This window comes from Pseudorca crassidens, chromosome 7 (genome assembly GCF_039906515.1).
Source record: "Pseudorca crassidens isolate mPseCra1 chromosome 7, mPseCra1.hap1, whole genome shotgun sequence".
NCBI lineage: Eukaryota > Metazoa > Chordata > Mammalia > Artiodactyla > Delphinidae > Pseudorca > Pseudorca crassidens.
This window is the reverse complement of record NC_090302.1, coordinates 2,787,436-2,799,406: the sequence shown is the minus strand read 5'-3', so window position 1 is coordinate 2,799,406 and position 11,971 is coordinate 2,787,436. Positions and strand designations below refer to the sequence as shown.

The window sequence follows — 11,971 nt, the reverse complement described above, 5'->3', positions numbered from 1 at the left end:
TTTCTATATGTTGCACTTTTCCTGTGCTCCAGTTCTTCTACTACTGTCTTCTTTAGTGTTAGATAGATACTTGTTACTGTACCATTTTCTTCTCTATTTTATGATATATATTTTGAGTTATTTTCTTATTGGTGGCTCTGGAGGTTACAGTTACCATCTTAATTTATAATAAACTACTTCAGATTAGTTTCAATAGTATACAAAACTTTGCTTCTATATTGGGCCATCCCTCCCTCATGTTGTTTACTGTTACAAATTATACCTTTATACGTTGTGTGTCCACTGTCATAGATTTATAATTTTTGTTTTATACAGTTGCCTTTTAGATCAGATGGAGGAAAAAGAGGTGTTGATAACCAAAATACATTAATTCTGACATTTATATTTATCTATGTAGTTACCTTTCCTGTTGTTTATTTCTTCACGTGGATTCGAGTTGCTGTCTAATGTCCATCCATTTCAGCCTGAAGGACTCCACTTAGAATTTCTTAAAGGGAAGGTCTACTAGCAACAAACTCTCTCAGTTTTTGTTTGTCTGGGAATACTTTTTTCTCCTTTTTTTGTTGTTTTTTGTATTTTGCTTTTTGGCCACACCACATGGCTTGCAAGATCTTAGTTCCTCAACCAGGGTTTGAACCCACACTCTTAGCAGTGAAAGCACAGAGTCCTAACCACTGGATCACAAGGGAATTCCCTTTTTCCTTCTTTTCTGAAAGATAACTTTGCCAGTTATATGATTCTCAGTTGACAGGAATTTTTTTCTTTTAGCACTTTGAATACGTCATCCTGCCACTTTCTGGCCTCCAGGGATTCTGATGACAAATAAGCTGTTGATCTTATTGGGAAAACCCCTTGTACACAGTGAGTCACTTCTCTCTTTCTGCTTTCAGGATTTTTTCTTTGTCTTTTGAAATTTTGATTATAATGTGAAGAACTCTGAGTTTATCACAACTTGGATCAACTTTGTGAGCTTCTTAGATATGCAGACTCATGTCTTTCATCAAATTTGGGCCATTTTGGCCCATTATTTTTTAAAATATTCTTTCTTCACATCCTCTCTCCCTTCTTCTTTTGTGACTTCCATTGTACATATATTAGCATGCTTGATAGCATTCCACAGGTCTCTTAGGCTCTGTCCATTTCTCCTCATTCTTTTTTCTTTCTGTTCCTCAGTTTGGATAATCTCAATTGACTTATCTCTGATTGCTTCTCCTGCTTGCTCAAATGTGCAATGGAACCCCTCTAGTGAATTTTAAAATTTCAGTTATTGCTCATTTCAACTCCAGAATTTCTTTTTGGCTTCTTTTTATAATTCCTCTGTCTTTATTGCTATCCTCTACTTGGTGAGATATTGTGTTCATGGTTCCTTTAGCTCCAATACATGGTTCACTCTAGCTCTTGAGAATATTAACTGCTTTGATATAGAGTCTTTTTCTAGTAAGTCAGTGTTTGGGCTCATTTAGGGGCAGCTTCTATTCACTTTCTTTCTTTCTTTTTTATTGATGTATAATTGATTCTATTCAATTTCTTTTCCTGTGTGTGGGCCATACGTTCCTGTTTTTCTGCCTGTCCACTTTTCTTGAAAACTGGACATTTTTAATATTATAATGTGGCAATTCTGGAAATCAGATTCCCTCCTGTCCAGAGGTTTGTTGAGGCTGCCTCTGTACATTGTTGCTGCCGTCTGTTTGGTGACTTTTCAGAACCAATATCGTAAAGCCAGGATTCTCTATTGTGTGGCCACTGCAGTGTGTTTGATGAGCTTGGTGGTCAGCTAGGGAGTCAACAGAGATTTCTTCAGTTACTGAGATGAAGCCACCTTTTTCATGATTGTCTTCCCAGTTAGTTTCCAGAGTTCAAATAAAGTTAGTTCTGATGGCTTTTGCTCGTTTATGTGCTGTTTCTGTGGAGTCCTGGGCCCTTGGAGCTCTCTGCTCTGCCGTTTTTGCTGACTTCACCTCAGCCAATTGCTTTTCGATCTCTTTGTCTCTGATGCTTTTTCAGTTTCTCGATGATACATTCAAGTGTGGAGTCACTCGTGTTCATCCTACTTGTGACCTGTGCTTCCTGGATCCAAGGATTCATTTCTTCCATCTATTCTGTTAAAGTTTCACTTCTTATCTGTTCAAATATTTCTTCACCCCTTTTTCTTAATTATCTTTGTCTGCAGTTCCTATTGGAAGGATGGCATAGCACCTCTTCCCTCTTTCTTTTCTTTTTTTTTTTTTTTTTTTTGCTGTACGGGCCTCTCACTGTTGTGACCTCTCCCGTTGCGGAGCACAGGCTCCGGATGCACAGGCTCAGCGGCCATGGCTCACGGGCCCAGCCGCTCCGCGGCATGTGGGATCTTCCCGGACCGGGGCACGAACCTGTGTCCCCTGCATCGGCAGGCGGACTCTCAACCACTGTACCACCAGGGAAGCCCTCTTCCCTCTTTCTTAACTGAATTTTCCAATTTTTACAATATTTTCTGTCTCTGTTTCTCTGACCTTTATTCTGGTTGGTTTCCTCAGATCTATCTTTCAGGGAGCTAATTCTTCCTTCAATTTTGTCTAAGCTGCTATTTACCCTTCGTCTGAGTTTCAAATTTCCATGCAGCCTATATTTTTGATTTCTAGCAGTTCTAGGATTTTTTTTCCCCAAACTCCCAGATTTTTTGGTAGTCTTTTTAAAAAAATTATTTTACATCTTCAATCATTTTAAACACACTTATTTCATAGCCTTGGGTTTCCTTCTCAGAGGCAGAGGACATAGGGAGGGGACACAGACAGGGCCATGGTGTCGCAGGACATCAGTGCAGAAAGCTTTCCTGTGGGTGCAAAGCCAAGAAGGGCTGGTTCCATCATCTTTTAAGCCATCAGAGCCACAGGGATTCCAGGGGCACCTAAACTTTGAGCGAGGATTCCCGGAGACCCAGGGACTGAAGCATTGAGAGGCCAACCCTCTCTCCATAGTATCACAACGATCGCCTCTTCAAACAAAACTCAGTTTTCATTTCATAGCAATCTGTTTGCCATGGGAAAACAATGATCAAGAAGAAAAATAAACTAAAATCACCCACAATCCTAGTTTCCATATTTAGCTGCCATGAGCCAACTAGTCCAGCTCCCCAGCTCCCCAGCTCCCTTCCTGACTTGATTTTTCTCCGTAGCACTGAGCACAGTCAGGCACACCGCAGATTTTACTTATTTCTGATAGTCTGTGCATCCCCGGGAGCACGTCGGCTCTGCGGCAGCTGGCCCTTTGTCTTGCTCCCTCTCGTACCTGCAGAGCTGGGAAGCGGGAGTGTGCGGCACCATTCCCTCCATCAGCACCTTTGGAGTGAACGAACAAATGCACGTGCCCTCTTATGAATGAAAATGTCTACCGCGTTTACCCTCACAACGATCCTACAAGGCAGGTGTTTACTATCCTATTTCACAGACGGGTAGACTGAAACCCCCGGGGGCCACCACCTGTCTTCTCGCCCTGCCTCCTGCTGACCGTCTTTCTGTGGCCATATTTAGGCAGCTGCAGCATAGCCCACTCTCTCTCTGTTCACCTGAGCCCCAAGTCATGTCCAAGACATTTCCACACTGTGTTTTTAAGGACTTTATTATTACTTTTGTAATAATGATCTTTCACGTTAGGAGCAGGAAAAACAGGGAAGTGAGATGGCTCACTCCAAGTTCCATCCCATCCCAGGGGCTCTCCATGCTTTTATAAGAGAACCAACTAACGTACTTGGGTGTTTGCGGACTCAAACACTCACCTCATCTCTCCCACCACGACGCAGCTCCTGGAATGTATTTTGCAGGTGAAATGTGAACCCCACCCCCCTGGGTTCAAACCACAGCTCAGGCTAGTAATTTAACCTCACAGCGCCTTCATTCTCATCTATAAAAAGTGGGCAGAATTATTCCTGCTTCACAAAATTGGTGATTCAGGGAAATTATGTCTGTAAAACGCTTGACAGAGTGCGTGGCTCACAGTAAATGGTCCATATGTGATTGTACTGATATAAGTAGAAACCTTTGCGCCCCATCAGCCGTAGTGCAGCCTTTGCTTGGTGGAGACAGAAATTCCTTTTTAGCTGTTGCAAATGCTGATCAGCCTCTGGGGGAAGGACTCATGCACACTCAACTTTTTTTAAAATTATTTATTATTTTTGGCTGTGTTGGGTCTTCGTTTCTGCGCGCAGGCTTTCTCTAGTTGTGGTAAGTGGGGGCTACTCTTCGTTGTGGTGCGTGGGCTTCTCACTACAGTGGCTTCTCTTGTTGTGGAGCATGGGCTCTAGGTGTGCGGGCTTCAGTAGTTGTGGCTCGCAGACTCAGTAGTTGTGGTGCACAGGCTCGGTAGTTGTGGCACACGGGCTTAGCTGCTCTGCGGCATGTGGGGTCTTCCCGGACCAGGGCTCAAACCTGTGTCCCCTGCATTGGCAGGTGGACTCCTAACTACTGCACCACCAGGGAAGCCCGAGAACTAAACTTTTAAGAGACTCATGTATTAACTATAAAGCAATAACATAACTGCTCTGTGCCTCCAGGGGCGTCGTGGGTGAAGACTGCAGGAGGCAGCAGGAGGGAGCCGAGGCCCGGGCCCTGGGCTGGCCCGAGCAAGGGTTTAAGGCCAACTGCAAGCTTTAAGACCATGCCTTTAATGTCTGCAGGGCTCCAGTGGGGGAGATCGGGGCAGCTGCCTTAGCTGGTAATGGTCTGGCTACGCCAAGTTTTGCAGATGGAGCCTGGAGAGCGGGACAGATGTGCAGAAGAGAAAGTTTATTCACTCAGCAAATATTTATTGGGCACCCATGACATGCCAGACCTATTGTAGGCCCTGGGGGTCTAGAGCCCTGCTCTCAGGGAGCTGCCATGCTGGAGGGTGGAGACAGCCAATAAACAGCCCAGTAATAAGAGACCAAGGCAGAGAGGTGAGCCACGACCAAGAGGGGCCAGAGGCCCAGCCTGCATCGTCTTTCCCCTCCCACAGCTGCAGGATGACGTCCTATTTTTAATCCTCCTTTGACAGATGAGGAAACCCCGGTTGGGGAGATTAAGTGGCTGTACCCCAGGCACACAGCAGTCCACGGAGGCCCAACCTCTGGCGTTGAAGCTACAAGAGCCTGGGAAGGGAGAAGACGGTGGCTAGTGGTGGTGGTGGGGACAGTCAGGGCCACCCAAATCCCTTCCCAAGGCAGCCTGGGGAAGCCTGGGGCTTCCCAAGAAGCCCCCGGGAGGGGCTCCTGCACTAGGCTTGAGGGGTAGTTAGCCCAGGGGCTGAGATGCTCAAATGAGTATCGGTCACATTTTTCCTACAGATTCCGCCTCCAGAGATTTCTCCAGCCTCAGGGAAGATCACGCCACCGAGCTCCCTGGGCTGCGGGTGAGCGGGTATGCAGCACCGCTGGGCACGGGGAAGGGAGAGGCAGAGACCTAGGTCCTCCCATCAGAGCCAGGCTCCCAGGGTGGCCCAGGGTCCTGCTCTACTCCTGGGAGGGACTCCTCAGGTCAGTGGCAGGGCAGAGGAGGCTCATCAGGGTCCTGGGCATTCAGTTGGCAGCCTTGCCAGCCTGGCTGGTTCGGGTGGCCTCTGTGTGCGCTCCATCCAAGCCCTGCAACGTAAGACCAGGTGGAGAGGCTCTCTGTTTCGGCCTCGTGAGGAGAGAGGTGGGATCGTTTCTAGCAGTGAGGTGGAACATGTTGATGGCCAGAGACCCCAGAATGTCCAAGAGAATGAGACCCAGGTGGAAGGAAGGGGATGTAGCCTTGGAGGTGACTAAAACAGAAGTCTGTAAACTGGAGTACCAAACTCGGGCTTCGGGAGGGATGCAACCAGGGTGATGGTTCCGAAGGAGTCAACCTGCAGGTCCTCGCCGTCCACGCTTCCCTCTTTCGACTTTCTCCCACTTTGTAAACTAAAAAGGCAAAGGTCTTCCCCAGCCAGAGTCTGACATCCGGGGCTGCAAGAAGTTCTGTGCTCCCAGGAAAGGGACAGTGGGGAGGGTGGGGGGAGGTTTTGGCCTCTCCTACAAGCTGTGTTTCCCAGGACGCAAGGCTTTGGCATCTCAGCTCTCTGTGACCCAGGGCCACTTCACCCACCTCCCAGAGTTGCCTCACCTGTAAGCCGGGCACAGAAGGCCTGTCCTGGGTGGGTGTGGGGCTGCATGGGCTCAGCCGAGTCATCACTCACTTTAATGTTATAAAGACGTGTGTGTTTGCGGTAGTAGCGCTCTTGCGCAACCTAAAATAAACCCAGTGACCCCAGGGGCTTGGGAGGGGTTCAGCCCACACGAGGAAACTCGACCTTGTAGTTGGCAGGTTCAGTGGGTACCAAGGAAAACTTGTTTTGTTTTTCACTTTTTATGGGGGTTTAATATACACAACGTGCGTCCACCTTAAGTTACAGCTGGATAAAAACTTAATGTATACACAGGAGGAACTGCCACTGAAAATAAGATCTGAAACGTGTCCACGAGCTGAACCTTTCAAAATACAGAAAAAGGGCCAGAGTCCCCAGTTTTTACCTTTGTGGCCCACTGCTGGAACCTCAGGCTAGGGACCTTTGATCTCATTCCTGCCCCTCACTGGGCAGATGGGAAAAGAGGCTGGGGGGGCCAGGTCTCCGGGAAGAGCCGGGAACATCCCCTGCTCCTCGCCAGCTCCTGGGACTTGGCGCCCGCTCCCACGACAGCGAGCTCGGGGGCCCAGGCCCTGGCCTGATGTGGGAACGGGAGGTGGGGGGTTGTGGGAGGTAGGTAGATAGGGGCGCGACCGAGCGAGACTCCTCCCCGGGCGGGGCCGCCCCTGCGCGCGCGCCGACGCCCCGCCCCCGCCCTCCTGCGCGCGCCCCCGCCAGGCTAATTAGGCACGCGGTTTGTTTACAAACATGGGCGCCCGGCAGGTACGCGCCGCCCAGACCGTGCGCGCCTGAGGTTAGAGGGCGGCCCCCCGGACTCCGGGGTCCTCCGGTGCGGGCGGCAGCGGCGGGCGAGCGCTGGCCGCTCTCCCGCCTTTTGCGCGCCTCCCCGAGCACCAGGAAATACGCCCAGAGGCGCACGTCCCTTGCGCGGGAGGGCGCGCGGGAGGGCCGCGCCGGGTCCCCGAGTCGCCGCCGGCGCCGCGCCCCACCCCCGCGCGCCCCCCGGCCCGGGCCCGCTCGCGGCCGGGTCGGCGGGGCGGGCGGCGGGCGGGGGCGCGCGGGGCGGGGCGGGGCGCGGCGCCGGCGGGGCCGGGACATGTAGTCCGCGCGCCATGGCCTCTCCTGGGCGGCCCCGGCGCGGGCCCGGCCGCGGACTACGACTCCCGCCAGGCGCCGCGGCGCAGCGCATGAGCCCTGCTCGGCTCCGGCGCGTCTATTATGCTGCCGGGGCCGGCGAGCCAAAGAGGAGCCGGCCGCGCGGGCCGGGAGGGGACGGCCGCAGGAGCCGCCGAGGCCAAGTACGCCTTTCTCTTGCTTCCTTGCGCGCGCGGGGCGGCGGGCGGCGCGGGTGGCGGCGGGCCGGGCGGGGCGGGGAGCGCGGCCCCGTACGCTCCGCGCAGGCCGCCGGCGCGTCCGGGGAGCCGGGCGCCCGGGACGCCGTCGCCGCCTCCGCCTTTGTGCGCGGCCACGATGCAACAAAGCGCGGCGGCGGCCCGGGGTCGCGACGGCGGCGGCGGCGGCGGCGCGGGCCCTCTCCCCTCCTCCCGCGCCCTCCCGGCCGCCCGCGTCCCGGGTTCGGGGGCGTCGCCGCGGCCGGGGCGCGCAGCCCGGAGTTGGCACGGCCCGCGCGCCCCGCGCCAGCGATCTCCCGCGCGCCCTCCCTCACGGAAAGGATTTTTTTCCCCCTTTCCTCCGCCCGCCATCTTTCGAAGGGGGGATCGGGGCGGACGTGGAGGGGAAGGTGCGCTTCGGCGCCACTTTCCCCGCGCCCCTTTCCCCGCGCCCGTCCCGCCCGCCCTGGCTCCTGGCCGCGGGTCTCGCGCGGGGGCCGTAGCCGCGGCCGGGGCGGGGGGCGAGGCCGGGCCCGGGAGCGGGCGGCGTGGCGTGGAGGCCGATTTCTCCAGAGTTAGGCGCCCGAGCTGACTTTGAGCCCTTTGGAGTTGCTGGGTCGTTGCAGCGCGGCCAAGAGGAGACCCAGTTCCCGTTTTGAAATCAGCCCGAAAAGCGCTTAATCCGGGCGAGGTTGAGTTGCGGGAGGAGCGGGGGTGCGTGCCCTCCTTCCCACTCAGGGTGGGCCGCGGCCTGACAGCACGGCACAAGCTCATCGGGGAGAAGTACTCACCCCAAACCTCACACGGCCCCCTGGCCCTCGTGGGCTCCCCGTGAATAAAGCTGGGGCTCGGGGGAGTCCTCTTCCTCCACCGGTTGCTCATCCGGGGGCAGGCCGGGGTGGAGGTCTTGGGCCGCCTCCTTTCCCTCGGGGCTAGGGCGCAGTTTTGGAAAGATGAAAGTGGGGGTACGGAACCGGTCCGCCTGGAGACCCACGTGGGGCGGTCCCGTGGTCCATCCTGAGGGTTCCCGCCATTGGGCCCAGTCCCTGACCATCCTGCGATCCTTCATTTTGGCTGAAAGCTTTCTACCCAAAAGTGCATAACTGGGGTGCCCCCGTGTGTTCCCTGGGTTGTGGCTGCAGAGTTAATGGGGAGGTGGCATTGGGTATCAGTGGGCAAACTGGCTGGAGGGCGGAAGGCAAGTAAATGAAGGAGTCGCTCTGGCCCCTCCTCCTCGTGCCCCCCCCAAGTGAAGACGAAAGTTTTTTTTTTGTTTTTCTTTTTTAATCCTGCTTTTGTAGGCCTTCTTCCTGACTCTTTCTTTAAAATAGGAGTTCTTTTCCTGGGTCCATGGAGTGGCCCTGGGGAGATCCTGAAATCTACGCAAAGTTGCCTGGGCGGCATGTCTTCTGGGGGAGTAGTTGGCTTTCAAGGGTAACAAGAAAAGGCCTGAACCCGTGCAAGGCTGACTCTTCAGGAGTTAGGGACCTCCTTCCCTCCCTCCCTCCCTCCCTCCCTCCCTCCCTCCCCCCTCCCTCCCTCCGTCCTCTGGCAGCCCTGAGTGCGGCCTCTCATTTGCAAATAAAGCTCTGTGTTTGCCCTTTTCTGTCTTGAGGCCTTGATGTGTGCTGGTGGTTACAGATCGGGAGAGATAGGGCACACGGCATCTGGGGCGGGCGGTGTGGGCCATTTCGCTTTGACCTTTCTGGTAACCTCGGGGGCCCCAGGACTCTGGAATCCCGCCCCAAGCAGCTTCTCAGAAGCTTCGATCCAGTCCCAGCCCTGCCACGGGGACGTCCGGGGAGGAGGGACGGGCAGCACCAGGTCAATTTTTGTTTTGTTTTTAGAAAGTGGAGTAATTGCTTTCTCTCCACCACAGCCCGCGCGTGCTTGGGAAGTGAGCTCTGAATAAAGGGAGAGGATTTGTAAATATTCTGCTCCTGCCTGCCTGGCCCAGCAGAGCGGTCACGGGCAGAAAGTGAAAGTGGGGGGTGGTGGCGGGGTAAAAAGCGAACCGCCTACCGCCCGCCGCAGCCGGCGGCTGTTCCTGCGCCCTCTTCCTCCAGGCTGGCGAGTTGCCAGCTGCCCGAGCCCTGCGCCGGGCAGGCGGCGAGGCGCACGGCCATTTCCTGGTTCTCGGCGACAGAGCTTTCCCTGGGGAGTGCTGGCCGCGGCCCCGAGTGGAGTGGTTGGTTCGGCACCGGCGGGCCGGCTCCAGCGTCCGCCTGGCTCTCCGTCCGCCGCTGGTGGGCCCTGTTCTCCTCGGGAGAGCGGCTCTCATCCAGTGGGTCCAGGGGCAGCTGGGCTGGGTCGGGAGTGGGGGGGGGGTCCACCGCCCCCCAGCGAGCGGCTGCATCTGGCCGCTTGCTTCAAGCCTCTCTGCAGGTCGCTGGATTTTCGGGGCGGTCGTGTGGGTGGGTGTGTGAGTAGCCTGGTCCGCCTTTCCCGTCTCCCCACGTGATGGTCTAGCTGTAAAGCGACAGAACCCCCCGGCAGGGCCCACAGACCCTGCATTAGCAGGGCCGTATCTAGTCAGCATTCCTTGCTTCCGAAGGAGACTTTAGTGAATTGTGGCAGAAAGCAGTGTCCTGCTGGCCGTATTCCTGCCTGCTGGGAACTTGTCAGGGGAGCCCCCTGCTCGGGAGCCCGCCCGCCGTCCCACCCGAGGCTCTGCCCCCTGGTCGCGGCAGGTGTCAGAGCAGCGCGCACTGCCCAGTGTGCTTGGCTCGGGGCTGCTGGTAGGTGCCCAGGTGGTGAGTGGCTTGTTGCACCTCCTCAGCCACCCCGCCCCGCCCATTGCGAATCCCTTTGGCACCTGCACCCCTGCTCCGGGTGCCTGTGGTCCTGCCTCTGAGAAGCACGGGCCTCTTAAAGGCAAAGCGTCACTTTCTGGATCTGGAGCGGAGATGACGGTTACCTGTGTGGGGGTGTCTGTCCAGAGGCCGGAGGCTCTGCTGTGTCAGTGCTGTGGGTGAGTGTTTATTTCTTTTGCCAGGTTTTAACTATCCCACAGGAGAATCAGTTCTCAGCCTAACCCCTTTTTTAGGGCCTTTGTAACCTCGAGTTAGAACCGGCAGGTGCACTTGGGGGGAAGCCCCCCTCCCTTCCTCCTGCAGTGCTGGGAGAGTGCACCGGAAGGTCACGAGGTGCCTGGGAGAGTCCCTTTGCCGCTGCTTGGGAACTGCCACTTGGGATGCGGGGAGGGGGGGGTGGGGGGGGCGGGCTTCAGGCGCCCCAGTGGGATTTTTCTGCCAGTGCTGGCAGCTGGGCCTGGTGACCCGTGTGGCAGCGTTTCCACAGTGATGTTCAGGAGTGTGATCCGGAGGGTGTTCGGGGGGGCTGGGGCTCCAGGGTCCCCGCTGAGGTCCCCGGTACGCGGGGGCAGGAACGCCCTCGCCTCCCGTGAGGCCGAATGCATGCGTGTCGTGCGGCTGGACCCTCGTGACGCATTACCAGGAGGAGGCGGAGCCTGGGGGCCGTCTGGCCTGACGGTGTCTCAGGGATGAAACGCGGGAGCAAAGGGAGAGGCAGGGCAGGAACGGGGTGCTGCCCAGCTCCAAGCCCGCTTGCGCCGTCGGGCAGAGCCGTGGTGGTGCCAGCCTGGTGCTGCTTGTTAAGAGCTGGGGCCCTGCTGGCTGTGCACCCCAGATAAGGCGCACGCCCACCCTGTGCTCTGTTGTCTTAGCTGCCACCAGGCTGTCGTAGGTCTGGGGTGGGGAGACACCAGTGACCGTGTGACTGTCCCCTGGGATGACAGACCCCCCCCCACGCCCCGCAGGCTGGGCGGGGCAGCAGGATGCGCTCCGTTGCAAGCACTCGGGCTGTGGGAAACGTCCCAGCGACGGCGGGCCAGGGGGCCCAGCCCTCGGGAGCCTGAGCTCAGCCTGGTGCTGGTTGCCGGAATGGGTGCCGGTCCCTCTCCAGGGCTCCCAGGCTCCGGACAGCCCTCCCGTGGGAGCACCTGCTGTTCTGGAAAGGCGTGGGCACCCGGGGAATGTGTTTGTGTTGGGCAGGGTCGGGGAGATGAGAGCCTAACTCGGACCCTGGTTTACCGAGGCTGCACCATCCTATCCTCGGCCCCGCTCTGGGCTGGCGCCGGCGGGCTGCCCTTCCTGCCGCTGACCCCGAGGGGCAGCTAGGGTGAGGGGTGTGGAGGGCTGGCTGCCCCTCGACATCAGGATCCGGCAGTGGTCGGGGGCTCCCAGTCTGCTCGCCTGCCGCTGTGCCTCTGGGCTCCGTGGCCCCCCAGGCCCTCTCCGCCTCATGTGCCGTCTGTTAGGTGGAGTGATGGGGTCAGAGCTTCCCTCTGAGGGCTTCTCCCTGGGGTCTCAGTTGAGAGGGACCTGGGGGACAGCCACTTCCTCGGCCTGGTCTGGGGTACAGTGCCTGGCTCGGGGTTTTGGGGGTTGCTTATGCACACGCGTCGGGCCTTGAATGGGGGGTGTTCTGTTGGGACGGGCACAGAACACCCCCCGGGGGTGATGACAGCACACCGAGCCTTGGTACTCGCAGGGCCGGGTCCC

General features: G+C 56.6%; 1 protein-coding gene across 3 annotated transcripts in view; it reads left to right on the top strand.

Moving 5' to 3' along the window:
• Window positions 1-7,263: 7,263 nt before the first annotated feature.
• BRD3 (bromodomain containing 3) overlaps window positions 7,264-11,971 on the top strand; it is a 47,084-nt gene continuing 42,376 nt past the window's right edge. For 2 of the 3 annotated variants that reach the window (XM_067742782.1, XM_067742784.1), the window contains exon 1: window positions 7,264-7,415. The gene's annotated coding sequence lies outside the window, so the exon portion shown is untranslated. Of the gene's footprint in view, window positions 7,416-9,840; window positions 10,420-11,971 lie in introns of those variants that run through there. The other variant, XM_067742783.1, reaches the window with a different exon arrangement.